This window comes from Tachypleus tridentatus, chromosome 10 (assembly GCF_004210375.1).
Source record: "Tachypleus tridentatus isolate NWPU-2018 chromosome 10, ASM421037v1, whole genome shotgun sequence".
NCBI lineage: Eukaryota > Metazoa > Arthropoda > Merostomata > Xiphosura > Limulidae > Tachypleus > Tachypleus tridentatus.
In genome coordinates, this window is record NC_134834.1 from 13,804,526 (window position 1) to 13,822,859 (window position 18,334).

The following is an 18,334-nucleotide window of genomic DNA, read 5'->3' on the forward strand; positions in this document are numbered from 1 at the left end:
TAGCTTATCTCTTCCTCTTTACTAATCTCAGATATTCACTTTCTGTCTCCTTTACATCTCGCTTATTTGCCCTTCTTTCTATTCTTCTTACTATTATTACACTATTTTTCTGTAATACTTGTACTGACGTCTCCAGTGTTTACGTTTTGAACGCTTTAATTTCTTATCCACCTTAATTTCTTCCTTTAATTGTGATATTCAATCTTTGTTTTGTATTCTATCTCTTCTATCACAATATGTTGTCCTCCAGTGGGACAGAGATAAGTTTGCAGACATACAGTCGCTAAAATGCAGCGTTCGATTCCATGCCGTGGATACAAAAGATAGTCGAATGTGGACTGCCCTATTACAACGCTAAAATCCGGGGTTCGAGTCCACGTAGTAGTCACAACAGATATCCCGGTATGTCTTTGCTCTAAAACAAACAAACAAGCGTAAAATACAATTTTTCAATTTTGTTATCCGTTTTTTTAGAAACATTAGAATTATCTCCTGTTTCGTTCCTAACTCTATAGGTATATTCACGTTCCGGATGGCTCCATAGTGAATTATTACCATAAACAATACCATAAGGCCCACTTTATCTTCCCATTGCTTTCGCTTTTTCTTTAAATACTAATAACCTCCCACTTCCCGGGGAACACAACAAGAGGTACTATAACCTTGAAGATCAATTATCTTGAAACTCGTGCGTTGGAGACTAAATGTAATAGGTAATAACATTACATAAGGCTTACGTCTTATTTATCCAGACCCTGAGTGAGATGCCGTGAATATAAAGAACGACTATGTTCCAGTGGAAAGTACTGGTATCTCACAACACTGTGAGATATCCAACATTATGAACCACCAGTTGGTGACATTGTAAGAAGCAGGTAGAATCAAAGCCGGCGAAACGCTGAAACCAGTAGGCCTAATGTTTGTTATTCTTATTTTTACAAACTTTTAATTGTAAATTTGAAATAGACAAATGAAGTCGCATATGACAAAGATATACATGTGATTTTTATCGAATCAAGCTACCCACGTAGACTAGAACTAAACATGATTCCAGAAATGAGTACAGCTAATATAATACACATACTGTCCTTTGAGAATGTATTTTTCATCAATTTTGCATATTCAGTGTTAAATGTATTTTCGGCCATAATTCCAATAACATTTCACGAAGTTCGACCATCTTAGGAGCTTTGGTTGTAGGGTTAAAATGTTTTAGAAAAAATCATATTTTAATTAACATAAACATTTATTTCTGATTGGAAAGCCTTAATGTCAAGACCCTCTTTGAACGTTAATGTACTTTCATTCGCTGACTTAAATAGAATGTTAAGCAGCTCGAATTAATTTCACAGCAACTTTTTATTGGATGATGAAAAACCAATAAGTTTATATAGAAGGAGACATCTAGTAACGACATCACGAGGCTCCAAAATCGTTTTAATACAACGTATTAAAAATCTGTATATGTTACACATTCAAACCAATACTGCTAATGAACGTAACATCAAGGAAAAAACATATAGTATAACTTACTTACAAGCAGCACAAAGTCTAATTGCTGGTTTCAAGCAGTATTACCGATTTCCAATTCAATTAAACAATACCCGACATCAATTTTTGCATAACATTTCTGTTAACAGAACGTTCATAGATGAAACAAACCCTACTTGTCAATAGGCGATGTTCTAAATGGATGATTTAAAGTTCATATTAGGATCAATTTTACAGTAAAAATGTTTTGTTTTTAAGTATTTAAACTGCAACGTTTTGGTTCATAAGAGCGGCCATCTTCAAATATGTAAGTTAATGAAAAAATTCTAATTTACGATGACACCAGATGAGTTTTTCTACATGTGATTAAAATACATAGGGATTGTAGCAAACTAAGGGTTAAAATATATTTATATTAGCCTAAAATATAGTAAAATATATTTATGTTAGCCTAAAATATAGTAAAATATATTTATATCAGCCTAAAATATAGTAAAATAATTTATATTAGCCTAAAATATAGTACAATATATTTATGTTAGCCTAAAATATAGTAAAATAATTTATGTTAGCAATGGTTCCTTTTTCATGCTCTTCTTAGTCAAACAGAGAAGACATTTTCCGGGCACTAATGCAGTGTTAGTGGTGTTTAAGCAGCGATAAAAAGAAGCGAGTTGAGATCTATCCTTTACTTTCAAATTCATAGTAGAAAGTTGGAAAGCTTCAAACAAATTTGGAAAACAAAGTCAATAGTTTGAATTACAATTTCATTAAAATATGAGCTACAACATGAAAATGCTTATGCATACTAAGGGATGAGGTACGTTTTCCAATTGTAATAGAAAACTGATAACAGGTGTACAATTTAAGAAACAAATGGCGATCAGCTAACCGTCTTCTAAGAGGTACGAGTCTATTGTTTTTACCTTTCTCTCAACAGAGGTTTACAGTATTCCGGAAAAATTAATTTTCTGTTTTTTTTTTGTTGTTTGTAGTCGTAGACCTATCGAAAATAGATAAAGACACAAACGTCTTTATTTTACAAAACTAATTATGTTATCACACCACTGTATCAAAGCTGACGTAATAGGTATGTAACACGTGAACAAAACATGCTCTGAATTCACGTACTAAGGATATTTTTGCTGTTTCTAGAATAATAAATCGTTTTATAATAGTGAGTGAAGAGAAAAAAAATTATAATTTCTTTCTCTAACGCTGCATTGTGTTCTTGTATAATTTATTCATAAACTGTACGTGATACAAGGCCCTACCTACAAGACTACACTCCGAATAATGATCCTTATATACCGAGTGTCTGCTTAACCGGATTATTATTGTAATTACAGTTAGGGCTAGAAGGCAGTTCATTTCCACACTCCAGGCAAGAAGTCTCTTTGGTTAAGCATTCAAACACCCCAGTAAAATCAGGGGTTTGATTCCCCTCGGTGGAATCAGTAGTTAGCCCGATGTTGCTTTGCTATAAACACACAAACAAACTCGCCAGAATATATTTACTTAGAATCTTTCTTCACGGTCCGGCGTGGTCAGGTGGTTAGGGGACGATCGACTCGTAATCTGAGGGTTGCGAGTTCGAATCCCCATGACATCAAACATGCTCGCCCTTTCAGCCGTGGGAGCATTATAATGTAACGGCCAATTCCACTATGCGTTGGTAAAATAGGAGCCCAAGAGTTGGCGGTGAGTGGTATTCACTAGCTGCCTTCCCTCTAGTCTTACACCGCTAAATGACGTAACCGGATGTGGCGATCTTGTGCGGGCGTGGTCACACGAGGTCTGCCAGATCGTGGACGGTCACGAGTTTATCCATGTTGTTGGTGACGATTCCATAGCCTTGTGAATGTGCTTGCGTAGACATTCACAGCTCTGGCAACATCTGATCGAGATTCGCCTGCTTCCAAGCGACCAATGGCGTTGTTGCGTTGTGCTTCAGTCAGTCTTGGCGTAACTGTATTGAGTGTCGGTGGCTTAACACTGAGCAATGGAAACCGAGAACCCGTCACATTTATAGGGATTTTGCACATGTTGCACTTGTAGAACATGCAGATCTCTCAAACAAATTTATTGGACACGCATGCGTTTTGGCGAAAAATCCGATGTTTTCCTCCGTTTTCAAAGTGCACAACTTTTATTGTCATTTTGGTCTGACAATCAGTGCCTTAACACGTGTAACATCACATACTCTGAGCTTGTAACGTTATTACATATATTTCTCTTTAAAATAACAAAAATATCCCTTTTGCGTTTCTTTTTTTGAAGAGTATATTTAACTGTTTTGGCAACTATAGCTTTATACACTGTCAATACACACTAGCTTGTGTACTGTTCAACTCTGATGTTTTTTGACCGTATATGGACCATGACAAAAACAGTCTGTGTTATCTGTGTTATCTTTAACACTAAATATTCTTTTTTGTTGTTGTTATTATTACATTCAGAGAAAAACAAACTTCAGTGACGTCGAATACCTCTGTGTTACTGTGTGTGAACAACAGACAGGCAGACATTAATCACTTGTCAGTTACTGTGTGTGAACAACAGACAGGTAGACATTAAACACTTGTCTGTTACTGTGTGTGAACAACAGACAGGCAGACATTAATCACTTGTGTGTTACTGTGTGTGAACAACAGACAGGTAGACATTAAACACTTGTCTGTTACTGTGTGTGAACAACAGACAGGTAGACATTAAACACTTGTGTGTTACTGTGTGTGAACAACAGACAGGCAGACATTAATCACTTGTGTGTTACTGTGTGTGAACAACAGACAGGCAGACATTAAACACTTGTGTGTTACTGTGTGTGAACAACAGACAGGCAGACATTAAACACTTGTCTGTTACTGTGTGTGAACAACAGACAGGCAGACATTAAACATTTGTGTGTTACTGTGTGTGAACAACAGACAGGTAGACATTAAACACTTGTGTGTTACTGTGTGTGAACAACAGACAGGCAGACATTAAACACTTGTCTGTTACTGTGTGTGAACAACAGACAGGCAGACATTAAACATTTGTGTGTTACTGTGTGTGAACAACAGACAGGTAGACATTAAACACTTGTGTGTTACTGTGTGTGAACAACAGACAGGCAGACATTAAACACTTGTCTGTTACTGTGTGTGAACAACAGACAGGCAGACATTAATCACTTGTGTGTTACTGTGTGTGAACAACAGACAGGCAGACATTAAACACTTGTCTGTTACTGTGTGTGAACAACAGACAGGCAGACATTAATCACTTGTGTGTTACTGTGTGTGAACAACAGACAGGCAGACATTAAACACTTGTGTGTTACTGTGTGTGAACAACAGACAGGCAGACATTAATCACTTGTGTGTTACTGTGTGTGAACAACAGACAGGCAGACATTAAACACTTGTCTGTTACTGTGTGTGAACAACAGACAGGCAGACATTAATCACTTGTGTGTTACTGTGTGTGAACAACAGACAGGCAGACATTAAACACTTGTCTGTTACTGTGTGTGAACAACAGACAGGCAGACATTAAACACTTGTCTGTTACTGTGTGTGAACAACAGACAGGCAGACATTAATCACTTGTGTGTTACTGTGTGTGAACAACAGACAGGCAGACATTAAACACTTGTCTGTTACTGTGTGTGAACAACAGACAGGCAGACATTAATCACTTGTGTGTTACTGTGTGTGAACAACAGACAGGTAGACATTAATCACTTGTGTGTTACTGTGTGTGAACAACAGACAGGTAGACATCAATCACTTGTGTGTTACTGTGTGTGAACAACAGACAGGCAGACATTAAACACTTGTCTGTTACTGTGTGTGAACAACAGACAGGCAGACATTAATCACTTGTGTGTTACTCTGTGTGAACAACAGACAGGCAGACATTAAACACTTGTGTGTTACTGTGTGTGAACAACAGACAGGCAGACATTAAACACTTGTGTGTTACTGTGTGTGAACAACAGACAGGTAGATTTAATCACTTGTGTGTTACTGTGTGTGAACAACAGACAGGCAGACATTAATCACTTGTGTGTTACTGTGTGTGAACAACAGACAGGCAGACATTAAACACTTGTGTGTTACTGTGTGTGAACAACATACAGGCAGACATTAAACACTTGTCTGTTACTGTGTGTGAACAACAGACAGGCAGACATCAATCACTTGTGTGTTACTGTGTGTGAACAACAGACAGGTAGACATTAATCACTTGTGTGTTACTGTGTGTGAACAACAGACAGGCAGACATTAATCACTTGTGTGTTATTGTGTGTGAACAACAGACAGGCAGACATTAAACACTTGTGTGTTACTGTGTGTGAACAACAGACAGGCAGACATTAAACACTTGTGTGTTACTGTGTGTGAACAACAGACAGGCAGACATTAATCACTTGTCTGTTACTGTGTGTGAACGGCAGACAGGTAGAGTTTAAACATTACAAAATAACAGCTCTAAGAAGGTGTACGAAAAATTTATTAATTAACATAATTTCAAATCCATTTTTCGTTTGTCCATAAAAAAGTAAAACAAACACATTTTGACGTTTTGTGTTGCAGAAGATACAGGGCATCTCTTAAAGAACAGCTATCTATTTATATCTAAAAATAACTTAGATATAATATAATGAAGACAAAACTTCTCCATGGTAATCGTCTGGCCTAAAACAAATTGGATTCCAAATTAATACGAAATAATATTGATTTCCATAAAGCGACGGGAATGTTTTATAAATGTTCTGTTATAAGAACTCAGAACAAACCTATCGTGTTAACAAGGCAGTTGTGACTAACATGAAATAATATAATCACCTTTCTCTTCTTTGTTTGTTTGTTTTTTTCTTGAATTTCGCACAAAGCTACTCGAGGGCTATCTGTGCTAGCCGTCCCTAATTTAGTAGTGTAAGACTAGAGGGAAGGCAGCTAGTCATCACCACCCACCGCCAACTCCTGGGCCACTCTTTTACCAACGAATAGTGGGATTGACCGTCACATTATAACGCCCCCACGGCTGAAATAGCGAGCATGTTTGGCGCGAGGGGGCACCTTTCTCTTACGCCTAACCTAATTTTTTTCATCAACCTCCAGCAATATATATATATTTATTTTCCTTCTAGTTGCATATAAACTCAAGCAGATAATTACATACCCACCCACACAGACAGACTTACTTCACGTCGCCTGATCTTCTTTGTACGTCTTTAGTAATTACCCAACAGTATTTTCGGATGACTGGACACGAACGAATAGGAATAGCTCTTACAAAGAACCATAAAACGAATGAGATCGAATATAGTCTCTCATAGCCACGAGACGTAATCTGCAGGTTTAGATATTCCATTTCTAGGCCTACGACTTCCACCCGCCCGAACGTTCAGCAGCCTTTCTGTTTCCTGTATGATCGACATAAAATAATTATTTCAAATATTAAACTTCTTAATGTGGGTTAGTCTGAATCCGTGACAGTAAAGTAGTCCACATAATGCTGTCAATAGAGAAAAAACAAGGTTATGGCAAAGAAACTTTTCAATTAATATTTTAAAAGAAAGACTGTATTAATCTAAATCACGTGAGCTACTGATCAGAGTTCTCGGGCCATAAATACGATGATTCTTAGTTTGTTGGTTGGTTAAGGCGCTCATCTCCTTATCTGAAAGTCGCGGGGTTCGAACTTGCGTCCCACGAAACAAGCTCACCCTTTCAGCTGTGGGGGCGTTATAAAGTGATAATCAATCCCACTATTCATTGGTAAAATAGTAGCCCAAGAGTTGGCGGTGGGTGGCGATGACTAGCTTCCTTCCCTCTAGTCTTACGCTGCTAAATTAGGGGCTGCTAACGCAGATAACCCTCGTGTAGCTAAGCGTGAAATTCAGACACTTGCACGCGGAAAAGATATACAGCTGACATCGAATTTTGTTTAATAATTATATTCACAAACCTAAGAAACTTATGCAAATTTGTACATCAAACGAGGTGTTATAATATTAGAAAAAACAACGTACCTGCTTAACGATCTAAAAGTGCTGGTTGTTGAAAGAGACTCAAAATGAACGACCATACTAAAGCTGATGATCAGAATAAGAGACACATCTGATTAAATTACTCTATTGCGTGTATTTGCTCATTCACCCTGAGTAGATCCTTGAACCCTTGTGAATGTTTAACTAGATAATAGCTGAAAACAGCAATCGATAATGTAATGACGTCTTTCATTTTGAACAGAAAACTAATACATTTTGCCGACCAGAATTGTGTTATTATTGTTACGGGTAGTAATGCTGTCGTCGCTTTTAAAGTTTAATTAAGTTCCACGGATTCCTTCAGGATAATGTTACCTGAACTATTAGTTTTTAATGAAACTCTAAATCTGAACTCACGTTAATGAAGTCGTCAAACCAGAAAGATTTGAATGTTTTATGTATACGTGAGTAGGTCAGAATTTAATGGCTAAATCCATGAGTTTGAGTTAATAGCGCGATCCACCGCTAGATGTCTTCTCAGGCTTAAGAAATAATATTTGGTTTGGCTTATTTTGAATTTCGCACAAAGCTACACGAGGGCTATCTGCGTTATCCATCCCTTTAGCAGTGTAAGACTAGAGGGAAGGCAGCTAGACATCACCACCCACCGCCAACTCTTGGGCTACTCTTTTACCAACAAATAGTGGGATTGACCGTCACATTATAACACCCCCACGGCTGAAAGGACGAGCACGTTTGGTGTGACGTAAAGACATAATACAGATAGAAGATCAAACAACATTTTCAAAGAGGCTCAAAGTGGTAGGTGAGCTTCCTAAATGACTCGAGTTTTTCCAGGTAACCTTCCATTTAATGAAAGTGCTGTATGGAGAACAAAACGTCTTGTTACACACAGTTCACACAGAGAATTACATGTTTCTTGATTCTACTAATCGTGTTAAATATACAATAACAGCGAATAACCACATCGTTTGAATAATGTTATACTCCAAACAGTCATCGCTTGGTGAACAAGTTGCTTTATTTCAAATATTAACAAGCAGTCTCCGACTCAACGGTACGGAACCTTTTTATGAATCATATCCGATATTTAGTTACTGTTTTTACCTCTAGAAATGTGCCTTAATGTATAAAAAATCCAGAGGTATACGCCGAAGTTATGATTGGTTTTTGCCAGTGTAGTTGGGGGATCCCACCTCTAATTCAATGACTTTTATAATAACACTCACAATGCCCGAAATTTTTGTCAAACGTGCAACGAACAGTTGAGACAACTATCCAGGACCTCAGAATGTTTTTGTCGAGGCGTCCTGTAAAAGTAAACTAGTAAAACATCCCAATAAAAGATATGGATGTAATCATAAATAATAATAATAATAATAATAATAATAATAATAATAATAATAATAATAATAATAATAATAATAATAATAATAATCAGATGCTTAAAGATATAGCTGTAAGCGAAGTCAGAGAATCTTCGACACAGGAAGTGCTATCAAGGATCCGAAGAAAAATATATCTGCATAGAAGAGCGGTAGCCAGGTGGTTAGGGCACTCGACTCGTAATCTGAGGGATGTGGGTTCGAATCCCCGTCACACTAAACATTCTCGATCTTTCAGCTGTGGGGGCGTTATAATGTGACGGCCAATCTCACTATTTGTTGGTAAAAGAGTAGCCCAAGGGTTGGCGGTGCGTGGTGATGACTAGCTGCTTTCCCTCTAGCCTTACACTATTAAATTAGGGACGGCTAACGCAGATAGCCTTCGTATAGCTTTGCTCGAAATTCCAAAAAGAAAACCAAACTAAATGCCTCCCCAGTTTTTAAATCATGTTCGAAACGTTTCAAAATATAAAATATTCTAAGTAGAAAGCACAACAGAAATTAATATTTATTTCTTCGTAGTAAAATAAAAAAAACAAAAACACATCGTTTCTCAGACTTTAGAAACTATATTGTTTGTTTTGAATTTCGCGCAAAGCTACTCAAGGGCTGTCTGCGCTAGCCGTCCCTAATTTAGCAGTGTAAGACTATAAGAAAGGCAGAGTCATCATCACCCACCATTAACTCTTGGGCTTCACTTTTACCAACGAATAGTGTGATTAATCGTAATATTATAACGCCTCCACCACTGAAAGGGCGAGCATGTTTGGTGCGACCGGGATTCGAACCTACGGCTCACGGATTACGAGTCGAACGCCTTAACCCCTTCCCCCCCGACTATACCGGGCCGTAGAAATTATACTGAGTCTCTAAGTTACGTTTCAACGTTTTCCTTAATGTTAGTGTCTGTAGTCATTTTATAAGACATCAGTGTTATCAGATAATAATATACGTTACATATTAGTGTAATTCATTTAACTATTAGAAACTGTTAGACCTAATTTGTTCAGTTACATGTTTTACATACAAAAATAAATTATACATTTTAACCATCAAAATAACCACAAGTGTTGGTTTTATTTTGTTTATAATGGTGTAACTCGTATAGTTTTTCACTTTTCATTTTTTGTATTCTTAAATGTGAGTTTGAAAAGGAAATATTAGTTAGATTACAATTACCATATAGGTCCAGCATGGCAAGGTGGTTAAGGCGTTCGACTCGTAATCCGAAGGTCGCAGGTTCGAATCCTCATCACACCAAACATGCCCGCCCTTTCAGTCGTGGAGGCGTTATAATGTGACAGTGAATCTCCCTATTCGTTAGAAATTGAGTAGCCCAAAAATTGGCGGTGAGTGGTGACGACTAGCTGCCTTCCTTCTAGTCTTACACTGCTAAATTAGGGACGTCTAGCGCAGATAGCTTTGAGCGAAATTCAAAAACAAACAAACAATGCTTTATGTTGACAATTTATTGCTAGGGACAGTAAGGTTTAAAATGTAATAACTTTCAAGATGTGACTGAACTCTTTACGTAGTATTTTTAATGTCAGTTATTTTTCAAATCGTTCAATTCTTTCATTGTGTACACGATCTGTTTAGCAGAATTAAAACGCCTGGAAAATGTATCAAAGTTACTGACATTTTACAAGAATAATGATCCAGGTCAGGTGCTTCCCCTGAATTGTGTTCACACTCATTGTCATGGTTACGAAGTGTTCTACAACAACACACTTTGCATTTTAATGAGCTTCTTGAAAGGTAAAGTGATACGTCTGCGGGCTTACAACGCTAAAAGGCTCGGCATAGCCAAGCGTGTTAAGGCGTGCGACTCGTAATCTGAGGGTCGCGGGTTCGCATCCCCGTCGCGCCAAACATGCTCGCTCTCCCAGCCGTGGGGGCGTTATAATGTGTGGTCAATCCCACTATTCGTTGGTAAAAGAGTAGCCCAAGAGTTGGCGGTGGGTGGCGATGACTAGCTGCCTTCCCTCTAGTCTTACACTGCTAAATTAGGGACGGCTAGCACAGATAGCCCTCGAGTAGCTTTGTGCGAAATTCAAAAACAAACAACGCTAAAAACCGGGTTTCGTGGTGGGCAGTGTGTGTGTGTGTATATATATATAAGCTTCCCAGACTACGTATGTTTAAGCAGACCAATGGCAGATAGTAAATTGACGCTACTTTAACGGACCGTGAAGCATGTATTTGAAAGACGTTGCTGTCACTCAGGGTTAACCAGCTCGTTCGTGAAGCCAGACGCTGACTTAGTAATGAAATCTTACGAACATTCATCACTTCAAATCCCTCTTTATTTATAGCAGATATTCCAAGTTTCTTGAAATGCCCTTTTAGAGTCAGAAGGCTCCTTTTCGCAACTATAGCCTTTACTCCACTTAAGAGGACGTTACTTAAATTAGTTTGACGTGTGTGTTCGAAGTTTGTTGCTATCCTGTGTGTATTTGTTTAAACATATCATCAGACTTGCCATAGTATGTAAGCGTACCGTGTTTCTATCTTTTTTTTTACTAATAAATGGATTTTCAAAATCTTTTGTTTAGTTCGATTCTATGCAGTTTTCACGTAAGCACGTGACGTTGAGAGTCTTGGAGTTATTTTCAGTCCAGTAACCAGTGTTCTTTTGTTATTCTCTAGCAGACAGTATATATCTTGTCCACAGTTGTACTGCAACTCTGTGGAGACAGGTCACTCTCTCTCTATTCTGGTAGTTGTTTTGGAATAAGATTAATATTATTAACCCCCAGGGGCGTTCGAAGACTAAACAGTTCTTCTTCAACCCCGCACTTGGTAGGAGTTAAGAATTTTGACTACATGACTATTGATAATTTTGGGTTAAAAGAGTTGATAAGTTTCACATGAATCTGATTAATGCGAGTCTGGTAGGAGCGGCATCTGACAAAGTGAAGACGAAGTAAGAAGCAGTGTCCTTCACTGGCTGAATAGATGATATCTATAGGTTACAACTTTAACTATATACTAAGAGAAGAACCAGTCACGTGGTAAAACGCGTCGTTATGGGCAAAACTTGTGTTTTCTGTTGCTATGGAGCATTGAAATCACATAATTTCAATTTGCTCAACACAGTAAATTGGTCAATAGGGAGACATTTTGGGGGAAGAAAATATTGTTTGGTTTGTTTGTTTGTTTTTGAATTTCGCACAAAGCTACTCGAGTGCTATCTGTGCTAGCCGCCCCTAATTTAGCAGTGTAATACTAGAGGGAAGGCAGCTAGTCATCACCACCCACCGCCAACTCTTGGGCTACTCTTTTATCAACGAATAGTGGGGCTGACCGTTACATTATAACGCCCCCACGGCTGAAAGGGCGAGCATGTTTGGTGCGTCGGGGATGTGAACCCGCAACACTGAGATTACGAGTCGCACGTCTTAACCCACCTGGCCATGCCGGGCCAAGAAAATATCGACTTATCACAGATCATTTAGAAGACGACTGTACAGTGTCCATGCAGGGGCGCACACACTATTTTTGATTTTCACACTATAATAATTATGCTTTGATTTACATTACAGATCCAGTCGTTTTGTGTTATTAGCATAACCAAGGTCACTTAGCTAAACTAAAACCATTCAGACGTTTCCTGATCAGTCACACTAGTGAAAAGAAGAACTATCTGACACTCGTATGGAAATGTGGTTCACTTAAAAATACAGGTGTGTCTAGCATCTGTTCAGAAACGGATTGAACTTACACATGCAACACGAGCATCTGTTTAGAAAGGGACTGAACTTACACATGCAACACGAGAATCTGTTCAGAAACGGACTGAACTAACACATGCAACACGAGCATCTGTTTAGAAACGAACTAAACTAACACATGTAACACTAGAATCTGTTCAGAAACGAACTAAACTAACACATGCAACACTAGCATCTGTTCAGAAACGGACTGAACTAACACATGCAACACGAGCATCTGTTTAGAAACGAACTAAACTAACACATGTAACACTAGCATCTGTTCAGAAACGAACTAAACTAACACATGCAACACGAGCATCTGTTTAGAAAGGGACTGAACTTACACATGCAACACGAGCATCTGTTCAGAAACGGACTGAACTAGCACATGCAACACGAGCATCTGTTCAGAAACGGACTGAACTAACACATGCAACACGAGCATCTGTTTAGAAACGAACTAAACTAACACATGTAACACTAGAATCTGTTCAGAAACGAACTAAACTAACACATGCAACACTAGCATCTGTTCAGAAACGGACTGAACTAACACATGCAACACGAGCATCTGTTTAGAAACGAACTAAACTAACACACGTAACACTAGCATCTGTTCAGAAACGAGCTAAACTAACACATGTAACACTAGCATCTGTTCAGAAACGAACTAAACTAACACATGTAACACTAGCATCTGTTCAGAAACGGACTGAACTAACACATGCAACACGAGCATCTGTTTAGAAACGAACTAAACTAACACATGTAGCACTAGCATCTGTTCAGAAACGAACTAAACTAACACATGCAACACGAGCATCTGTTTAGAAACGAACTAAACTAGCACATGCAACACGAGCATCTGTTTAGAAACGAACTAAACTAACACATGCAACACATTATTCTAAGGCGCTACTAGCCCTAGCTACAAAGTTCAAGGATTATATAAGTTTCTTTTAAATACAAAACATGGGCTATATTATAATACCTAAAAGTAAGTTAGTATCTTCCTGACTGAACGAATTACACTTTATCTTAAACTGCTTTGTTTATCATTATCGATTTCCATGCAACCCTAACAACGCTGAGCGGAAAGACCTTGGAACTGGTAACCAGTCAGTAATAGTTATCGAATTTTATATCCTTTAAAGCTGTACTTGTTTTGCTAGATTCCGCGCAAAGCTATACAGAGGCTATCTGGGGTAGCCGCCTCTAATTTTAAATCGGTGACCTCGGTGGGAGGCAGCTAGTCAACGCACCCACCAACAAATCTTGGGCTATCCTTGTCAGATCTAGTAATTGGATTAGTTAGTCATTCACATCAACGCGATTTGTTTCTGGTGATAACGGGACACGAACCATGAACCATCCGCACTATATTTTTTGCGTGGTAATAATTTGGCTAAGCTTAACCATCCTTTACATGAAAGATCCGGCAATGTCAGGCGGTTAGAGGCGCTCGACTCGTAATATTAGGGTCGCCAGTTCGAATCTTCGCCACACCAGACATGTTCGCCCTTTTCAGCCGGGGGTTTTACAATGTAGCGATCAATCCTACTATTCGTTGGTAAAAGAGTCGCCAAAGAGTTAGCAGGGAACGGTGTTGACTAGCTTCCTGTCCTCTAGTCTTACACTGCTAATGTAGGGACGACTAGTGCAGATAGCCCTCGTGTAGCTCGACGCGGAATTGAAAAAACAAACAAACAAATCAAACTTTATATGAAAAGAAATTTATAGAATTTCTGTAGTGGGAACTTCACACGCAGATAATGGAGAAACACTATACAGAAGTAATCGTGAAAAGTAAACTCTCCGTTTAAGTAGAACTAAGAACACTGTGTTAAAACAGAGCAACTTACTCTAATATAATGGTAATTATATTCCCCAACTTATGTACTTTCCAGCTTATATTTGAAACAGATTATATAACAGTCCATAGTTCACCAAAAACAAGTGTGGAAAAGTGATGTCTTATTACTGGGGTACATATCACACGCTCAGCTTGTTCAGATGGTAACTAGTGATTCATCATATGCATTTATTGCTATTCAAGCCGTATAAACCACGTTTTCTGGATAAGTTAACTTAGAGCATCCGAAAGAGAAAATGCATTACCAGCAATGCAAGAATATTGCTGGTTCATTAATCGCTCATTTCCTTAAGGTTATGAAGTCTCTAATCTTTTTTTTTTTTTTTTTCTAGTGCGGTGTCTTTTATTTTACCCCCGCATTTCCCTCCTACATTTCATCCTTGTCAGAGAATTTTATAGCTCGACGACTTTCCGGGCATTGGATTGAGGACAAGTTGGTGTGTGAAATTATTTGAAGTGAAGTCACGTTTCACGTTTTTTATGGTAATCTTTTCAAACCTCGTGCAAGTTGTTTCCGCGAAAGTATTCGTGCAAATCTGTCACTTACGTATGGAAAGAGGAGTTTCATTGGTTAAATAATTTTAGCCTTAGTTTTAAAATTCGATGCTTTAAAAAATATAAAAGTAACCACTGCGACCGTCACGTGCTCTTGTTGGGCATGACCATTTTGTGTTTTGAACATATTGTCGCTAAACATATCTTTACAGTTACATCAGTATGATTTTATTTGTTCTGACAACAAGACAAAAACTATTTGTTGCGGAAGGATATTTCTCACTATCAACATGCAGTAAATACTATATAATTTATATAGTTAGAACTGCCTGTGTTTATCCTGTTTAGTGCCGTAGACGAGATAACTCGTCCAAGGCGATCGGTAACACGGTGCCACGGACGAGTTAATTCGTTCTCAATAATACCTACCTTCAACGCTAGAAGTCAGCAACGTACATGCATTTGACCTACTTACAAATTGTTTCACTTTCGATCCAAAATGGCGTCACCAAAAAGTTACATAATGAAGAGGCATTAGAGTTGTATTGTAGCAGCTGAAATGCTTGGCAGTCAACAGGTTAAAACGGCCCACTGTAATAATAATAATGTTTTATACCTTTTTTATACTTGTTACTAAGTGTAATGTATAGCATCTTAGAGATGTCTTATAACTACCATAGCTTATGTTTAATTTGAATTGCTGAGAAACGTATTGTTACACACTTTAATGTTGACTTTTTTCATACAAAGAAAATAGGTGGGAAATTTCATGACTTCTGCCTTTCAGAAAAATAACCTTCGGTGAAAACTTCAGTGTCTCTTTATGACTGTTTCCATGGTTACTATCCTGTATAACTATTTTTGACTTGTTTCTTTCTTTTCATAGTTTGTAAATTTTCGTGATTCTCAAAGTTTTTCTTCCTGGAAAGAGTAGAACAGACCTTAGAAGAAAGTGACGTCAAGCGAACGTCTAATTCTGGTTGTCAAGGCCACATCAACTCGATTATTTGTTTTAAAGCAAAAACACATTAGGCTGTCTACCGTATCCACCACGGGTAATCGAACGTCGGAACTGTGACGTTGTAAATCCATAGACTTACTGCTGTCTTACCGGGAAACTCTCAGCTTAAAATTTAGTCTGTTAAAAAAATATCAGCATCGTGTTTATGTCTGACGTTTACTCATCATGAGAAACTTTAAACTCTGAGATAACAGGAGTTCGCTGCTTAACAAAAGTGTTTCCTCATAATGATCTGAGTTTTGGAAAACTGATCCGACTGTGAAGAGAGAGACGCACACAGCAGGGTGTAGTTCAACAACAACAGTCGGTTAACACCTTCGTTTTTCTCAGCGATGCTATATAAAACGCTGATTCTTATTTGGACAGTTCTAAGCGATTTGTCGAGTTCACTCCTTAGATGATAAAAAACAAAACAAAGAGACTTACTAACCGATCTTAAAATAGTTGGGATTTACTACCAACGTTTGTTTAAAACCAGAAAATAACTGTACTTTACAAAAAATACTTACACCCAGTATTTTCACAGGGTATAAGCTACGCCCAGCATTTTCACAGGGCATAAGCTACACCCAGTATTTTTATGTGTAGAAATTACACCCAGTATTTTCACAGGGTATAAGCTACACCCAGTATTTTCATGTGCGGAAACTGCACTCAGTATTTTCATGTGTAGAAACTATACCCAGTATTTTCACAGGGTATAAACTACACCCAGTATTGTCACGTGTATAAACTACACAGGTCCGGCATGGACAGACGGTTAGGGCGCTCGACTCGTAATCCAAGGGTCGCGAGTTCGAATCTTTTTTGAACTTTGACCTGTAAATAAACAAAGTAGTATGGTCGCAAATATTCATAAATTAAATAGTGTAAAATAATATCAAATTACTGCTTACCTCTGTTTTTAAATAGTTTTCTTACAACGTGGCTCGGCATGGTCAGGTGGTTAAGGAATTCGACTCGTAATCTGAGGGTCGCAGGTTCAAATCTCCGTCACACCAAACATGCTCACCCTTTCACCCGTGGGGGCGTAATAAAGTTACGGTCAATCCTACTATTTGTTAGCATAACTGTAGCCCGGCATGGCCAGGTGGTTAAGTCACTCGACTCGTAATATGAGGGTCGCAGGTTCAAATCTCCGTCACACCAAATGTGCTCGCCCTTTCAGCCGTGAGGACGTTATAATGTGACGGTCAATCCCACTATTCGTTGGTAAAAAAGTAGCCCAAGAGTTTGCGGTTGGTGGTGATGACTAGCTCGCTGCCTTCCTTCTAGTCTTACACTGCTAAATTAGGGACGGATAGCTCAGATAGCCCTCGTGTAACTTTGCACGAGATTCATAAAGAAAATAAACTATATACCCAGTATTTTCAAGTGTATAAACTAAGCTCCTTCCTATTTACAACAAACAACATTACTCTCCTATGTATGTTGTTGCTCTTTGTTTTCTTGTTGAACAAAGCTTAACAAAGAGCTATCTGCTCTTTTTTCCACAGCGTAGAATTACACCCATAATTTTAGCATCGTAAGTCACGGCACCTACTGCTAAACCACACAAACCTGGAAAGGATTTCATAGAATCAATACTGTAAAAGTTTGCGCGCCAATGTAAACGTAACATTGGTCAATTTCTTTTCATTTATTTTTTTTTCCAGAATCATTTTGAAACGAAGCAATTAAAGTCACGTGCCATGCGAGCATGCATTAATGCTATTTGCTGAAATGGCAAAATTTATCAGTCATTTCTTTTAGCTAAAATGGACGCAGAAGGCACCACTGGGACATTTTCACAAGATGAACAACAAAGGAAAAGGATAAAGAAAATTGAAGAAAGATTAGTAAACCATGTTGAACACATGGAACTAATTTATGTATCTTGGTTATAAGAAAACTGGGCTCAAACTTCCTAGTATTTTCTCTTCAAATAACGAAAATTTCCGTATGGAGCTTAAGCGTATATAAACAAACACACCACTCGATACCACGGTCATTTCACGACCAGAACTTCAACTATCTATCGATGAATAGTTAGGGTTAATTGAGACATCACATTTTTCTTTTAAGTTCAGACGTTCATGCACGAGCTATTGCAGCAGTTGTTATAATGTAAATACACCCTGGGCCCGGCATGGCCTAGCGCGTTAAGGCGTGCGCTTCATAATCTGAGGGTCACGGGTTCGCGCCCGAGTCGCGCCAAACATGCTCGCCCTCCCAGCCGTGGGGGCATTATAATGTGACGGTCAATCCCACTATTCGTTGGTAAAAGAGTAGCCCAAGAGTTGGCGGTGGGTGGTGATGACTAGCTGCCTTCCCTCTAGTCTTACACTGCTAAATTAGGGACGGCTA

General features: G+C 38.3%; 1 protein-coding gene across 1 annotated transcript in view; it reads right to left on the reverse strand.

Annotated features, from left to right (window-relative positions):
* Positions 1-17,324, reverse strand: part of LOC143228758 (uncharacterized) — a 38,590-nt gene extending 21,266 nt beyond the window's left edge. Inside the window, exon 1 of the mRNA XM_076460078.1 lies at positions 16,885-17,324. The gene's annotated coding sequence lies outside the window, so the exon portion shown is untranslated. The remainder of the gene's footprint in view (positions 1-16,884) is intronic.
* Between the last annotated feature and the right edge of the window lie 1,010 nt (positions 17,325-18,334).